The sequence below is a fragment of the Cryptomeria japonica genome, unplaced genomic scaffold (assembly GCF_030272615.1).
Source record: "Cryptomeria japonica unplaced genomic scaffold, Sugi_1.0 HiC_scaffold_15, whole genome shotgun sequence".
Classification (NCBI taxonomy): domain Eukaryota; kingdom Viridiplantae; phylum Streptophyta; class Pinopsida; order Cupressales; family Cupressaceae; genus Cryptomeria; species Cryptomeria japonica.
In genome coordinates, this window is record NW_026728837.1 from 130,001 (window position 1) to 147,500 (window position 17,500).

Sequence of the window (17,500 nt, forward strand, 5' to 3'; positions counted from 1 at the left end):
GGCGGGCTCAAGATGGCACCCGCGTTCCGTTTTTTTCACTATCTTTCAAAACGGAAATTTTAAAATCTCGTTTTTTTTTTTTTTTTTGCCTTTTCTGGAAATTAGTGAAGGCAGCGCATCAAAGGTGCGCAATGCTGGTGCGAACCCGGGAGCGCTCCGATGTGTGCTCCAAGGTGCGGCGTGCACGAAGTCCGAGCCCGGTTTGCCCCGGGTGCGCACCTCGCGTGCACCTTCGCCGGGGTGAGCACCTTGGTGTGCAGACCTTGGTTGGGTTGCGCGCCCTGGTGCGCACCAAGGAGCGCTCTGAAGTGTGCTCCAAGGTGCGGCGTGCACGAAGTCGGAGCCCGGTTTGCCCCGGGTGTGCACCTCGGGTGCGCACCTCGCGTGCACCTTCGCTGCGGTGGGCACCTTGGCTGGGTTGCGCGCCTTGGTGGGCACCATGCAGTGCACGAAGTCGGAGCCCGGATTGCCCCGGGCGCGCACCTCCGCCAGGGTGGGCACCTTGGTGCGCACAACTTGCCTGGGCTGCGCACCAGGAAGGGCTCAAGATGGCACCCGCGTTCCGTTTTTTTCACTATCTTTCAGAACGGAAATTTTAAAATCTCGTTTTTTTTTGCCTTTTCTGGAAATTAGTGAAGGCAGCGCATCAAAGGTGCGCAACGCTGGTGCGAACCTGGGAGCGCTCCGATGTGTGCTCCAAGGTGCGGCGTGCACGAAGTCGGACCCCGGTTTGCCCCGGGTGCGCACCTCGCGTGCACCTTGGTGCGCACACCTTGGCTGGGTTGCGCGCCCTGGTGGGCACCATGGTGCGCACCAAGGAGCGCTCCGAAGTGTGCTCCAAGGTGCGGCGTGCACGAAGTCGGAGCCCGGTTTGCCCCGGGTGCGCACCTCGCGTGCACCTTCGCCGCGGTGGGCACCATGGCGTGCACGAAGTCGGAGCCCGGTTTGCCCCGGGTGCGCACCTCGCGTGCACCTTCGCCGGGGTGGGCACCTTGGTGTGCAGACCTTGGCTGGGTTGCGCGCCCTGGTGGGCACCATGGTGCGCACCAAGGAGCGCTCCGAAGTGTGCTCCAAGGTGCGGCCTGCACGAAGTCGGAGCCCGGTTTGCCCCGGGTGTGCACCTCGGGTGGGCACCTTGGTGCGCATGCCTTGCCTGGGCTGCGCACCAGGGCGGGCTCAAGATGGCACCCGCGTTCCTTTTTTTTCACTATCTTTCAAAACGGAAATTTTAAAATCTCATTTTTTTTTGCCTTTTTCTGGAAATTAGTGAAGGCAGCGCATCAAAGGTGCGCACCTCGCTGCCCACCACGGTGCGCAACGCCGGTGGGCACCCGGGAGTGCTTCGAAGTGTGCTCCAAGGTGCTGCGTGCACGTTGTCGGAGCCCGGTTTGCCCCGGGTGCGCACCTCGCGTGCACCTTCGTCGGGGTGGGCACCTTGGCTGGGTTTGCCCCGGCTGCGCTCCGAAGCGGGGTTATTGGAGCGCCGCCTCTTTTTTTGTCGGAGCGTTTGGTGGGGTTTCTCGCATTGGCTCTTCCGAGGCCCGGTTGCCACCCTGGCGCGCACGAAGTCGGAAGTAGGGTTAATTGCCCGGGTGCGCACCTTTGCCAGGGTGGGCACCTTACCTGGGCTGCGCACCAGGGCGGGCTCAAGATGGCACGCGCGTTCCGTTTTTTTCACTATCTTTCAAAACGGAAATTTTAAAATCTCCTTTTTTTTTTGCCTTTTCTGGAAATTAGTGAAGGCAGCGCATCAAAGGTGCGCACCTCGCTGCCCACCTTGGTGTGCTCTGAGGTGCGCACCCGGGAGCGCTACGAAGTGTGCTCCAAGGTGCGGCGTGCACGTTGTCGGAGCCCGGTTTGCCCCGGGTGCGCACCTCGCCTGCACCTTGGCCGGGGTGGGCACCTTGGCTGGGTTTGCCCAGGGTGCGCTCCGAAGCGGGGTTACTGGAGCGCCCCCTCTTTTTTTGTCAGAGCGTTTGGTGGGGTTTCTCGCATTGGCTCTTCCCAGGCCCGGTTGTTGGGTGCGCTCCCACCCTGGCGCGCGCGAAGTTGGAAGTTGGGTTAATTGCCCGGGCGCGCACCTTCGCCAGGGTGGGCACCTTGGTGCGCACACCTTGGCTGGGCTGCGCACCAGGGCGGGCTCAAGATGGCACCAGCATTCCCTTTTTCTCACTATCTTTCAAAACGGAAATTTTAAAATCTCGTTTTTTTTTTGCCTTTTATGGAAATTAGTGAAGGCATCGCATCAAAGGTGCGCACCTCGCTGCCCACCTTGGTGTGCTCCGAGGTGCCCACCACGGTGCGCAACGCCGGTGCGAACCCGGGAGCGCCCCGATGTGTGCTCCAAGGTGCGGCGTGCACGAAGTCGGACCCCGGTTTGCCCCGGGTGCGCACCTCGCGTGCACCTTGGTGCGCACACCTTGGCTGGGTTGCGCGGCCTGGTGGGCACCATGGTGCGCACCAAGGAGCGCTCCGAAGTGTGCTCCAAGGTGCGGCGTGCACGAAGTCGGAGCCCGGTTTGCCCCGGGTACGCACCTCGCGTGCACCTTCGCCGGGGTGGGCACCTCGGCTGGGTTGCGCGCCCTGGTGCGCACCAAGGAGCGCTCCGAAGTGTGCTCCAAGGTGCGGCGTGCACGAAGTCGGAGCCCGGTTTGCCCCGGGTGCGCACCTTCGCCGCGGTGCGCACCATGGCGTGCACGAAGTCGGAGCCCGGTTTGCCCCGGGTGCGCACCTCGCGTGCACCTTCGGTGGGGTTGCGCGCCCTGGTGGGCACCATGGTGCGCACCAAGGAGCGCTCCGAAGTGTGCTCCAAGGTGCGGCGTGCACGAAGTCGGAGCCCGGTTTGCCCCGGGTGCGCACCTCGCGTGCACCTTCGGCGGGGTTGCGCGCCCTGGTGGGCACCATGGTGCGCACCAAGGAGCGCTCCGAAGTGTGCTCCAAGGTGCGGCGTGCACGAAGTCGGAGCCCGGTTTGCCCCGGGTGCGCACCTCGCGTGCACCTTCGCCGCGGTGGGCACCATGGCGTGCACGAAGTCGGAGCCCGGTTTGCCCCGGGTGCGCACCTCGCGTGCACCTTCGCCGGGGTGGGCACCTCGGCTGGGTTGCGCGCCCTGGTGCGCACCAAGGAGCGCTCCGAAGTGTGCTCCAAGGTGCGGCGTGCACGAAGTCGGAGCCCGGTTTGCCCCGGGTGCGCACCTCGCGTGCACCTTCGCCAGGGTGGGCACCTCGGTGCGCACACCTTCTCAATGTTTTCTTGCCTTTTCTGGAAATTGGTGAAGGCAGCGCATCAAAGGTGCGCACCTCGGTGTGCTCCGAGGTGCGAACCCGAGAGCGCTCCGAGGTGCCCACGAAGTCGAAAGTCGGGTTAATTGCATTGTTTTCCCCGGGTGCGCTCCGAGGTGCGCAACATCGGCGCGCACCAAGGAGGGCTCCGAAGTGTGCTCCAAGGTGCGCACGATGGCGTGCACCTCTGGTGCGCACGATTCGGAGCTCGGTTTGACCGGGGTGCGCACACCTTGGCTGGGTTGCGCACCTTTTGTGCGCTCCAAGGTGCGCACGAAGTCGGAGCTCGGTTTGCCCCGGGTGCGCACCTTCGCCAGGGTGCGCACCTTGATGCGCACGCCTTGGCTGGGCTGCGCACCTTGGTGGGCGCCATGGTGCGCACCTTTCGTGCGCTCCAAGGTGCGCACGAAGTCGGAGCTCGGTTTGCCCCGGGTGCGCACCTTGGTGGGCGCCATGGTGCACTCCGAGGTGCCCAAGATTGGTGCGCACCAAGGAGCGCTCCGAAGTGCGCTCCAAGGTGCGCAGGTGCGCGCGAAGTCGAAAGTTGGGTTAATTGTCCGGTTTGCCTCGGGTGCGCACCTTGCGTGCACCTTCGCCAGGGTGGGCGCCTTGGTGCGCACACCTTGGCTGGGCTGCGCACCCGGGCGCGCACACCTTGGCACCCGCGTTTCCTTCATTTTAAATTTTTTTTTTTTACAATCTCTCAAGTGGGAAATTCTATAATCTCAACTTTTTTTGCCTTTTCAGGAAACTTTTGAATGGAGCGCATCATTGGTGCGCTCCGAAGTGTGCTCCAAAGCTCTCTCCAGCTGCGTGCACCTGCCCCGGCCGCGCACCCGGCCCCGCCCAGCTTCGCTCACCTGTCCCGGGCGTCTGGTGCGGAACCTTAGAGTAAGAAACATCACCGTGCACCTTGGCCAACGTGCGCGACTCGACCGAGCGCGCACTGGCCGAGGTGCACACCGATTTCACCTGGGTGCGCGCGCAGCACCTCGGGCGCACCGGGGTGCGCGCACAACGCCCGGGTTGCACCGTGGCCTGTGTGCTCGGGGCGCCTCGGGTGCGCGCTCGGTGTCGCCCCCCGCGCGCGCGATAGTGCGGGCAGCGCACCCCGGCCCGGCCCGGCCCCGACGAGAACGCAAACGGGCAAAAGGTTTATTCAAATAGCATTGCGACGCCCGGCGAAAAACTAAAAAAGGGTGCAACACCGGGACTTCCCGGGAGGTCACCCATCCCAGTACTACTCCGGCCCAAGCGCGCTTAACTGCGGAGTTCTGATGGGATCCGGTGCACTAACGCTGGTATGATCGCACCCGTTATGAGCTTGTCGCAGTGTGTACTTAGCAAACCGCGACCCACGTGCGAATCCACCCCGGCCACCCACCCCCGTCGAGGTGCACACCCTCCCTCGCGAAGTGCGCCCCGTTCGCCAAGTGTGAGCCCTGCCCGGGTGCGCGCACCTTGCTAGGGCGTCGGGTGTGCACCCGGCCCGGCCTACGTGCGTGCACCTGGAGGGGGCGTCGTGTGCGTGCAGTGTCCCGTCTGCAACGCGGTGCCCACACACCACCTCGGGCGCAACGACCTGCGCTCACATGTGGGCCGAGTGCACCTTGGTGCATGTTCGGGGCGCCTCGGGTGCACGCTCGATCTTGCCCCGGTGCACCAAGGCGCTCGGTTTGCCCCGGGTGCGCACTTGGTGCAAGGTGGGCACCCAAAATAGGGATCAAGCACCAAAACACAAGTTTCGGGATGCAAAATGGGACCCAAGGACCACAAATGCGTTCCAAGACCCATGATGGGTCCACGAGAACAAAAATGTGTTCCGAGACTTAATAAACAAATATTGGGTTTTAGGAGAAGAAACATGCTCTGATGCCCAAAACGAGAATCGACCCCGAAAAGGCCACAGGCCAAAAGTGGGATGCGAGACAAAAAAAAATGGGACCCGAGGACCAAAATTGGGTTCCCAGGTCGAAGACAGGGCAACCGGACAAGAAACGACCTCTAAGGCTCGAAATGAGTCCCGACGACTAAAACTTGACAAGAAGCACCCATCAGGCACCCAACTCGACACCCATGGGATGCCGACCCACCCGGGCTTCCACCTAGCACACCTTGGCACCCACCCACCCTCGCACCCAACCTCGCACCCAACTTAGCACCTTTGAACCCACATTGGCACTCACCCTGACCCTGGCACCTTGGAACCCACATTGGCACTCACCTTGACCCTCGCACCCACCTTTGCACTCACCTTGGGACCCACCCTGGCTCCCACCTCGGCACCCACCCAGACACCCACCTTGGTTCCTTGGCACCCACCTTGGATCCTTGGCACCCACCCCGACACCCACCTTGGCACGCAACTTGGCTACTTGCCACCCACCTTGGCTCCTTGACGCCCACCCCGACAACCACCCCGTGACCTACCCTGGCTAGGGTTGGTGCACACCCACCCTGGTGCCCACCTTGGCACCCACCCTATGACCCACCTTGGCACGCACCTTAGTACCCACCCCGTTACCCACCCTAGGACCCACCCCGTGACCCACCTTGGCCAGGGTGGGTGCACCCACCCTGGTGCCCACCTTGGCACCCACCCATCCTAGCACCCAGCCTGTGACCGGGCTTGGAACCCAACCTTGCACCCGCACCCGTCTTGGCCAGTGTGGGTGCGCACCCATCCTGGCACCCACGTTGTGACACACCCTTTAACCCACGCACCCTAGCACCCACGTTGGCACCCACCTTGGAACCCAACCTAGCAACTTGGCACCCACCCCGTGACCCACCTTGGCATCCACCATAGCAGTCGCCGACTTGGCACCCACCTCGGCACCCACCTTGACACTTGTGGACCCACCTTGCCACTCACCCTAGCATCGACCCATCCTAGCACCCACCCTGGCACCTTTGCACCCTAGCACTCACCCATCCTAGCACCTAACCTGTGACCCACCTTGACACTCACCCTCGCACCCACCTTGGAACCCAACCTAGCACCCACCCACCCTGACACCAACCCTAGCACCTACCCACCCTTGCACCCACCCTGTGACCCATCTTGGCACCCACCCATCCTACCACTCAACCTATCACCCACCTTCTCACCCACCTTGGCATCCACCTTAGCACCCACCCACACTGGCACCTTGGCACCCACCTCGGGCAAGGTGGGTGCACACCCACCCTGGCACCCAATTTAGAACCCACCGAGCATGTTACCCACCTTGGCACCCACATTGCAGCCCACCCTAGTACCCACCCTATGACCCACATTGGCATCCACACCCTAGCACCCAGGCACCTCGACACCCGCCTTGACACCCACCCTAGCACTGAACCTGTGACCCACCTTGGAACTCACCCTAGAACCCACCCACCCTGTGAACCACCTTGGCATCCACCTTAGCACCCACCCACCTTGGCACCCACTGTAGCACTCACCCATCCTAACACCCAACTTGTTACCCACCTTGGCACCCGCCCTCGCGTCCACCTTGAAACCCACCCTAGCACCCACCCACGCAGGAGCCCACCTTGGCACCCAACCTAACACCCACGCATCCTGGCACCCAACTTGTGACCCACCTTGGAACCCACCCTAGTACCCACCTTTGAACCCACTATATCACCAACCCACCTTGGCACCCACCCTATGACCCTCTTTGGAATCCACCCTAGCACGCACCCACCCTGGCACCCACCATGGAGCGCACCCTAGCACCCACCCACCTCGGCACGCACCTCAACACCCACCTTGGTGTGCGCACTGCGCCAACCTCTCAAAGACCCTATGTGGTGCGCTCCAAAGTGTACACCTTTGGTGCGCTCCAAGGTGTGCACCTTTGGTGCACACCGAGGTGCACACCAAAGTGTGCACCGAGGTGAGCACCAAAGTGCACTCCAGGGTGCACACCAAGGTGTGCACCTTTGGTGCGGTCAATGCAAACGAATTCGGAAGTTGGGGTCGATGTCCTAATCGCTGCTGCAGACTACACGTATGAGAATCGGACAAATAGCTTTATATAGGGGAGGTGTTGCGTTTGATGGGTCGACTCCCCTGGTTGTGTGCACTGCACCAACTTCAAAGACCCTGTCTTGTTTAAGAAGTCAAAAGTTGGGGTGGATGTCCTAATCATTGCTGCAGTCTACGCATGTATGAGAATCAGACAAATAGCTTATATAGGGGAGGTGTTGCATTCGGTGGGTTGACTCCCCTGGTTGTGCGCACTGCGCCAACCTCAAAGACCCCGCATAGCAGAAGAAGTCGGAAGTCGGATTTTGGTGAGCACCAAGGCGTGCACCTTTGGTGCGGTCAACGCAGACGAATTCAGAAGTTGGGGTGGATGTCCTAATCGTTGTTGCAGGCTACACATGTATGAGAATCAGACAAATAGCTTATATAGGGGAGGTGTTGGGTTTGATGGGTCAACTCCCTTGGTTGTGCGCATTACGCCAACCTCAAAGACCTTGTTTTCGTTAAGAAGTCAAAAGTTGGGGTCAATGTCCTAATGGCTCCTGCAGGCTACACATGTATGAGAATCGGACAAATAGCTTATATAGGGGAGGTGTTGGGTTTGATGGGTCGACTCCCCTGGTTGTGCGCATTACGTCAACCTCAAAGACCTTGTTTTCGTTAAGAAGTCAAAAGTTGGGGTCGATGTCCTAATTGCTCCTGTAGACTACACATGTATGAGAATCAGACAAATAGCTTATATAGGGGAGGTGTTGGGTTTGATGGGTTGACTCCCCTAGTTGTTCGCATTACACCAACCTCAAAGACCTTGTTTTCGTTTAGAAGCCGAAAGTTGGGGTCGATGTCCTAATTGCTCCTGCAGGCTACGCATGTATGAGAATCAGACAAATAGCTTATATAGGGGAGGTGTTGGGTTTGATGGGTCGACTCCCCTGGTTGTGCGCATTGCGCCAACCTCAAAGACCCTGCATTGCGGATGAAGTCGAAAGTCAGAGTTTGGTGTGCTACAAGGTGTGGTCGAAGGTGCTCACCTAGGTGTGCACCTTTGGAGCGCAGGAAAAGTGCCCTCCAAAAGTGCGCACCTTTGGAGTGCACAAAAGTGCCCTCCAAAAGTGCGCACCTTTGGAGCGCACAAAAGTGCCCTCCAAAAAGTGCCCTCCAAAAGTGCGCACCTTTGGAGTGCAGAAAAGTGCCCTCCAAAAGTGCGCACCTTTGGAGCGCAGAAAAGTGCCCTCCAAAAAGTGCCCTCCAAAAGTGCGCACCTTTGGAGCGCAGAAAAGTGCCCTCCAAAAAGTGCCCTCCAAAAGTGCGCACCTTTGGAGCGCAGAAAAGTGCCCTCCAAAAAGTGCCCTCCAAAAGTGCGCACCTTTGGAGCGCAGAAAAGTGCCCTCCAAAAAGTGCCCTCCAAAAGTGCGCACCTTTGGAGCGCAGAAAAGTGCCCTCCAAAAAGTGCCCTCCAAAAGTGCGCACCTTTGGAGCGCAGAAAAGTGCCCTCCAAAAAGTGCCCTCCAAAAGTGCGCACCTTTGGAGCGCAGAAAAGTGCCCTCCAAAAAGTGCCCTCCAAAAGTGCGCACCTTTGGAGCGCAGAAAAGTGCCCTCCAAAAAGTGCCCTCCAAAAGTGCGCACCTTTGGAGCGCAGAAAAGTGCCCTCCAAAAGTGCGCACCTTTGGAGCGCACAAAAGTGCCCTCCAAAAGTGCGCACTTTTGGTGCGCACCAAGGCGCTGGTTCGGTCGTTGCAGGCGAGTTCGGAAGTTGGGGTCGATGTCCTGAGCGGAGGTGCAAACTACACAGGTGTCGGAATCGGACAAATAGCTTATATAGGGGAGGTGTATGCTTCGATGGGTCGACTCCCCAGGTTGAGCGCACCGCGCCAACCTCAAAGACCCTACGGTATGGATGAAGTCGGAAGTTGGGTCCGATGACCGATTCGATTAGTAGGTATGCTCATGAGGTCGGAATTTGGGTCCGATGACCTGCCATGTGCAGGAAGGCGAATGTTGGCACTGTGCGTTGCAAGGTGCACACCAAGGCGCTGGTGCGGTCTTTTTAGTCGAGTTCGGAAGTTGGGGTCGATGTCCTGATCGGAGGTGCAAGCTACACAGGTGTGGGAATCGGACAAATAGCTTATATAGGGGAGGTGTATGCTTCGTTGGGTCGACTCCCCGGGTTGAGCGCACCGCGCCAACCTCAAAGACCCTACGGTATGGATGAAGTCGGAAGTTGGGTCCGATGACCGATTCGATATGTAGGCATACTCGCGAGGTCGGAATTTGGGTCCGATGACCTGCCACGTGCAGGAAGGCGAATGTTGGCACTGTGCGTTGCAAGGTGCGCACCAAGGCGCTGGTTCGGTCGTTGGAGGCGAGTTCGGAAGTTGGGGTCGATGTCTTGATCGGAGGTGCAAACTACACAGGTGTGGGAATCGGACAAATAGCTTATATAGGGGAGGTGTATGCTTCGTTGGGTCGACTCCCCGGGTTGAGCGCACCGCGCCAACCTCAAAGACCCTACGGTATGGATGAAGTCGGAAGTTGGGTCCGATGACCGATTCGATATGTAGGCATACTCGCGAGGTCGGAATTTGGGTCCGATGACCTGCCATGTGCAGGAAGGCGAATGTTGGGACTGTGCGTCGCAAGGTGCGCACCAAGGCGCTGGTGCCGTCGTTGCAGTCGAGTTCGGAAGTTGGGGTCGATGTCCTGGTCAGAGGTGCAAACTACACAGGTGTGGGAATCGGACAAATAGCTTATATAGGGGAGGTGTATGCTTCGATGGGTCGACTCCCTGGGTTGAGCGCACCGCGCCAACCTCAAAGACCCTACAGTATGGATGAAGTCGGAAGTTGGGTCCGATGACCGATTCGATACGTAGGCATATTGGCGAGGTCTGAATTTGTGTCCGATGACCTGCCATGCGCAGGAAGGCGGAATTTGGGTCCGATGACCGAGTTGATGGCGTGCCATGCGCAGAAAGGCGGAATTTGGGTCCGATGACCGAGTTGATGTTGATGGCCCGCCATGCACAGGAAGGCGGAATTTGGGTCCGATGACCGATTTGAAGGCGTGCCATACGCAAAAAGGCGGAGTTTGGGTCCGATGACCGAGTTGATATTGATGGCCCGCCATGCGCAGGAAGGCGGAATTTGGGTCCGATGACCTGACATACGCATGGAGTCCGACTCGGGGGCCGATGTTCGATTCGATGACTTGCATTGTGGGTAAAGTCGGAAGTTGTGGTCTTTGACCCGATTCGATGACCAGACTTCGGCTGCTTGAGAATCGGACAAATAACTTATATAGGGGAGGTAGTGTTCTCGAGCATCCTCCCCCCGTGCCCGTTTATGTCGATTGATGCTGGTGCTCGACTGGTTGGAGCGCTCGGATGCAAAAATCTTGCACCAGGATTTATCGATTGTGATGGACACGGCAAGTCTCCTGATTGCTATGCAGGAGCTCATCGTGAATCTCTATGCGGCCTTGGTATGGACTCGACCTGCGGAATGGTTCGGCAATGGTAGTCGCTCCAACACGTCCTTGCAATGGCCACAGAGGTGATTCGACTAGAGCTCCAGTCTAGCTTTTGGGTTGCTTGGCGGACTGGTATAGCCGCGATCGAGTTCCGGCCATGAACGTTTTAGATAGCTCTTGGGCTTTCTGGGACGGAAGTCGGAAGTTTGGGCTGTTTTCCGATTTGATGACCATTCTTCGGATGTGTGAGAATCGGACAAATAACTTATATAGGGGACTGTGTTGTCTCACGCAGCCCCCTCCGTGCCCCTCTATCTCGACCGATGTTGGTGCTTGAAAGGGTTGGGATCGCTCGGATTTATAAACGTGCACCACCATTTGTCGAGTGTGAGGGACGCGGCAGGTCTCCTAAATGCTATGCGGGCGCTCTCTGAGAATCTCTATCCGGCCTCGACACAGACTAGTCTTGCTGAATGGTTTGGCACTGGTAGTCGATCCAACACGTCGTTGTTGTGGCCGCCTAGGCGATTCGATTCGAGCCCCCGTCTAGCTTTTGGGTTGCTTGGCGGATTTTGCCCTATCCGCAAGTGAGCTCGGTCCCTAAACGTTCGAGAAACCCGATTGCTATGCGCCGACACTCTTTCTTGCGAGCCTCCATCTAGCTTTTGGGTCTCTACGGAACGGAAGTCGGAATCTGGGACCGTTGTTTGATTCGACGAGGCAGACTACGGTTGTGCGAGAATCGGACAAATAACTTATATAGGGGAGGTGTTGACTGGAGCATTCTCCCCCGTGCCCCTCTAACTCGACCAATGCTGGCGCTCGAACGGTGGTAGCGCTCGGATTTTCATTGAGCGCCAGCATTGGTCGATTTAGAGGGGCATGCGAGATTCCCGAATGCTATGCGAGGGCTCTAACGGAAATGTCTATTGGTTTCGGTATGGATGCAATTGCGAGTGGTTCGGCAAAGGTAGTCGTTCCGATGCGTCCATGTCGTGGCCAAATCGATAATTCGATTTGAGCCCTCGTATAGCATTTGGGTCTCTCGATGTGATTCCGCATTCCAGTCCCTTTGGGCACTGCTTGAGCCGCATCCCAGGGGGTTCCCTTCCCAATAATCTGCCTCGCAACCCGATTGCTATGCGGTGAGGCTCCTCGGCCGCCTCGGAACTATCTGTGTATCAGACGCATCGCGGGATAAGGGGTTGGCAACGGTAGTCGCCCCAAGCGCGTCCGATGCTTGGACCATTCCGAGGCGGCCCTGAAGCCTCTTCCGTCTAGCCATTGGGTCCTTCTCGCCGCATCCCTCGCCTCGCACCCCGATTGCTATGCGGTGAGGCTCCTCGGCCGCCTCGGAACTATCTGTGTATCGGACGCGTCGCGGGATAAGGGGTTGTCACTGGTAGTCGCCCCAAGCGCGTCCGATGCTTGGACCATTCCGAGGCGGCCCTGAAGCCTCTTCCGTCTAGCCGTTGGGTCCTTCTCGCCGCATCCCTCGCCTCGCACCCCGATTGCTATGCGGTGAGGCTCCTCGGCCGCCTCGGAACTATCTGTGTATCGGACGCGTCGCGGGATAAGGGGTTGTCATTGGTAGTCGCCCCAAGCGCGTCCGATGCTTGGACCATTCCGAGGCGGCCCTGAAGCCTCTTCCGTCTAGCCGTTGGGTCCTTCTCGCCGCATCCCTCGCCTCGCACCCCGATTGCTATGCGGTGAGGCTCCTCGGCCGCCTCGGAACTATCTGTGTATCGGACGCGTCGCGGGATAAGGGGTTGTCACTGGTAGTCGCCCCAAGCGCGTCCGATGCTTGGACCATTCCGAGGCGGCCCTGAAGCCTCTTCCGTCTAGCCGTTGGGTCCTTCTCGCCGCATCCCTCGCCTCGCACCCCGATTGCTATGCGGTGAGGCTCCTCGGCCGCCTCGGAACTATCTGTGTATCGGACGCGTCGCGGGATAAGGGGTTGTCACTGGTAGTCGCCCCAAGCGCGTTCGATGCTTGGACCATTCCGAGGCGGCCCTGAAGCCTCTTCTGTCTAGCCGTTGGGTCCTTCTTGCCGCATCCCTCGCCTCGCACCCCGATTGCTATGCGGTGAGGCTCCTCGGCCGCCTTGGAACTATCTGTGTATCGGACGCGTCGCGGGATAAGGGGTTGTCACTGGTAGTCGCCCCAAGCGCGTCCGATGCTTGGACCATTCCGAGGCGGACCCGAAGCCTCTTCCGTCTAGCCGTTGGGTCCTTCTCGCCGCATCCTTCGCCTCGCACCCCGATTGCTATGCGGTGAGGCTCCTCGGCCGCCTCGGAACTATCTGTGTATCGGACGCGTCGCGGGATAAGGGGTTGTCACTGGTAGTCGCCCCAAGCGCGTCCGATGCTTGGACCATTCCGAGGCGGCCCCGAAGCCTCTTCCGTCTAGCCGTTGGGTCCTTCTCGCCGCATCCCTCGCCTCGCACCCCGATTGCTATGCGGTGAGGCTCCTCGGCCGCCTTGGAACTATCTGTGTATCGGACGCGTCGCGGGATAAGGGGTTGTCACTGGTAGTCGCCCCAAGCGCGTCCGATGCTTGGACCATTCCGAGGCGGACCCGAAGCCTCTTCCGTCTAGCCGTTGGGTCCTTCTCGCCGCATCCCTCGCCTCGCACCCCGATTGCTATGCGGTGAGGCTCCTCGGCCGCCTTGGAACTATCTGTGTATCGGACGCGTCGCGGGATAAGGGGTTGTCACTGGTAGTCGCCCCAAGCGCGTCCGATGCTTGGACCATTCCGAGGCGGACCCGAAGCCTCTTCCGTCTAGCCGTTGGGTCCTTCTCGCCGCATCCCTCGCCTCGCACCCCGATTGCTATGCGGTGAGGCTCCTCGGCCGCCTTGGAACTATCTGTGTATCGGACGCGTCGCGGGATAAGGGGTTGTCACTGGTAGTCGCCCCAAGCGCGTCCGATGCTTGGACCATTCCGAGGCGGACCCGAAGCCTCTTCCGTCTAGCCGTTGGGTCCTTCTCGCCGCATCCCTCGCCTCGCACCCCGATTGCTATGCGGTGAGGCTCCTCGGCCGCCTTGGAACTATCTGTGTATCGGACGCGTCGCGGGATAAGGGGTTGTCACTGGTAGTCGCCCCAAGCGCGTCCGATGCTTGGACCATTCCGAGGCGGCCCCGAAGCCTCTTCCGTCTAGCCGTTGGGTCCTTCTCGCCGCATCCCTCGCCTCGCACCCCGATTGCTATGCGGTGAGGCTCCTCGGCCGCCTTGGAACTATCTGTGTATCGGACGCGTCGCGGGATAAGGGGTTGTCACTGGTAGTCGCCCCAAGCGCGTCCGATGCTTGGACCATTCCGAGGCGGCCCCGAAGCCTCTTCCGTGTAGCCGTTGGGTCCTTCTCGCCGCATCCCTCGCCTCGCACCCCGATTGCTATGCGGTGAGGCTCCTCGGCCGCCTTGGAACTATCTGTGTATCGGACGCGTCGCGGGATAAGGGGTTGTCATTGGTAGTCGCCCCAAGCGCGTCCGATGCTTGGACCATTCCGAGGCGGACCTGAAGCCTCTTCCCTCTAGCCGTTGGGGCTTTCTCGCCGCATCCCTCGCCTCGCACCCTGATTGCTATGCTGTGAGGCTCCTCGACCGCCTTGGAACTATCTGTGTATCGGACGCATCGCGGGATAAGGGGTTGGCAGTGGTAGTCGCCCCAAGCGCATCCGATGCTTGGACCATTCCGAGGCGGCCCTGCAGCCTCTTCCGTCTAGCCGTTGGGGCCATCTCGCCGCATCCCCCACCTCGCACCACGATTGCTATGCGGTGAGGCTCCTTGGCCGCCTCGGAACTATCTGTGTATCGGACGCATCGCGGGATAAGGGGTTGTCACTGGTAGTCGCCCCAAGCGCGTCCGATGCTTGGACTATTCCGAGGCGGCCCTGCAGCCTCTTCCGTCTAGCCGTTGGGGCCATCTCGCCGCATCCCCCACCTCCTCGGCCGCCTCGGAACTATCTGTGTATCGGACGCATCGCGGGATAAGGGGTTGGCAGTGGTAGTCGCCCCAAGCGCGTCCGATGCTTGGACTATTCCGAGGCAGCCCTGCAGCCTCTTCCGTCTAGCCTTTGGGGCCATCTCGCCGCATCCCTCGCCTCGCACCCCGATTGCTATGCGGTGAGGCTCCTCGGCCGCCTGGGAACTATCTTCGTATCGGACGCATCGCGGGATAAGGGGTTGTCACTGGTAGTCGCCCCAAGCGCGTCCGATGCTTGGACTATTTCGAGGCGGCCCTGTGGCCTCTTCCGTCTAGCCGTTGGGGCCATCTCGCCGCATCCCCCACCTCGCACCCCGATTGCTATGCGGTGAGGCTCTTCGGCCGCCTTGGAACTATCTTCGTATCGGACGCATCGCGGGATAAGGGGTTGTCACTGGTAGTCGCCCCAAGCGCGTCCGATGCTTGGACTATTCCGAGGCGGCCCTGCAACCTCTTCCGTCTAGCCGTTGGGGCCATCTCGCCGCATCCCCCACCTCGCACCCCGATTGCTATGCGGTGAGGCTCCTCGGCCGCCTTGGAACTATCTTCGTATCGGACGCATCGCGGGATAAGGGGTTGTCACTGGTAGTCGCCCCAAGCGCGTCCGATGCTTGGACTATTCCGACGCGGCCCTGTGGCCTCTTCCGTCTAGCCGTTGGGGCCATCTCGCCGCATCCCCCACCTCGCACCCCGATTGCTATGCGGTGAGGCTCCTCGGCCGCCTTGGAACCATCTTCGTATCGGACGCATCGCGGGATAGGGGGCTGTCACTGGTAGTCGCCCCAAGCGTGTCCGATGCTTGGACCATTCCTAGGCGGCCCTGAAGCCTCTTCCGTCTAGCCGTTGGGGCCTTCCCGCCCCATCCCTCGCCTCGCACCCCCGATTGCTATGCGGTGAGGCTCCTCGGCCGCCTTGGAACCATCTGTGTATCGGACGCATCGCGGGATAAGGGGTTGGCACTGGCAGTCGCCCCAAGCGCGTCCGATGCTTGGACCATTCCGAGGTGGCCCTGAAGCCTCTTCCGTCTAGCCGTTGGGGCCTTCCCGCCCCATCCCTCGCCTCGCACCCCGATTGATATGCGGTGAGGCTCCTCGGCCGCCTTGGAACTATCTGTGTATCGGACGCATCGCGGGATAAGGGGTTGGCACTGGTAGTCGTCCCAATCGCATCCGATGCTTGGACCATTCCGAGGCGGCCCTGCAGCCTCTTCCGTTTAGCCGTCGGGGCCTTCCCGCCGCATCCCTCGCCTCGCATCCCGATTCCTATGCGGTGAGTCTTCTCGGCCGCCGCGGAACTATACCTGTTATTGCTACTGCATCCTTCGGCTGGTAACCTCCTCTGCCGCCTTGGAATGTTCTCTTTGTCGGACGCGTCGCGGGATAAGGGGTTGGCACTGGTAGTCGCCCCAAGCGCGCCCGATGCATAGACCGCTCCGAGTCGACCTTGCTTTCAGCCTCTCACATGCATAGACCTCTCTGAGTCGACCCTGCAGCCTCTCACGTTTAGCCTTTGGAATCTCGCCTCACAACATGATTGCTATCCTTGATGCATCCCTTGCCTCGAGCCCTGATTGCTTTCTTGGCTGCATCCCTCCTCTCCTCACAGCCCGGTTGTCATCACTGCTTCATCCGTCGCTTCATGCATTCTGGCTGCTGGGCCCTTCCCACCGCACACCTCGATTGCTATCTCTTCTGCATCACACACCCCGATTGCTATCTCTGCTACATCCCTCGGCTCTCACTTCTGCATCCTTCGCCTCACACCTCGATTGCTATCAATGCTGCATCCGTAACCTCACACCCCGATTGCTATGCGGGGAGGCTCCTTGGCCGCCTTGGAAATTTCTGTGTGTCGGACGCACCGCGGGATAAGGGGTTGGCACTGGTAGTCGCCCCAAGTGCGCCCGATTCTTAGACCGCTTCGAGGTGACCTCGTAGCCTCTTTCGTCCAGGCTTCCTGCCTTCAACGCCCTTTTTACACCTCGATTGCTATGCGCGGGCTCGTTGGCGTCTATCACCTCTCTGCGAAGAGTGGCACGATGATTGTTGGGGTAAATCGTAGCAGTCCGATCTCTGGCCTTGGGCCATTGTGAGGGCTGATCGATTTCCTGTGCGCATCTCGTGTTCGCCCAGTAACAGACTCGACGACTTGTAATCGGTCTTGTTCCCGATTGTTCCTGGAGGTAGTCTTCGGAACTCTTGGATTTGACCTGTCACTCGAACTGTCCTCTTCCGAGGATGCTTGTGTGTGTGTGCTTGTGCCATTTCCTTGGCGGTATTAACGAGATATTAAAGAGCGGAGTGAGCGCCTCGCCCAGCTATGTTTGGGGCTCTCACTCCCTTACCCGGTGTGCGACCGCTTTGCACGTAGGTTGCGGAGCATCGCGACTCTTTCGATGTTTGGCGGTTGTCTTCCGGTGATGCGTTGGTCCCGAAGTGCACGTTACTAGCATTTCTGCCATTGTTCTCGATCTTTGGCACGTTCCTTCGTTGCAATTGGATATATATCTCCGTTTATACGCGCAGGCTTCTCCCGCCTATTCAGCGCTGTCCCACTCTCAGCACTCTCGTGGTCTCCTTGGCTTCTCTCTCCCGTGAGCGAGCTCTCTTCTCGAGTCTTTTCCATGTCCCATGGAGGTTGCCTTGCGAAATTCGGGCACACAAACGTGACCGGATAAGAGCGGAATTGCCTATGAGGAGAAGCTCACCTTAGGGAGCAGCAATGCCGAGTGTTTCGACAGAGGGTAGAGGGGGCGTTGTTTGGGCGGTTGCACAAAAGAGTGCTACG

General features: G+C 59.7%; 1 non-coding gene across 1 annotated transcript; it reads right to left on the minus strand.

Moving 5' to 3' along the window:
- Window positions 1-4,477: 4,477 nt before the first annotated feature.
- Window positions 4,478-4,596, minus strand: LOC131860838 (5S ribosomal RNA). Its single transcript, XR_009359931.1, has one exon. It is a non-coding gene; the product is annotated as a 5S ribosomal RNA (ribosomal RNA).
- Window positions 4,597-17,500: the final 12,904 nt, after the last annotated feature.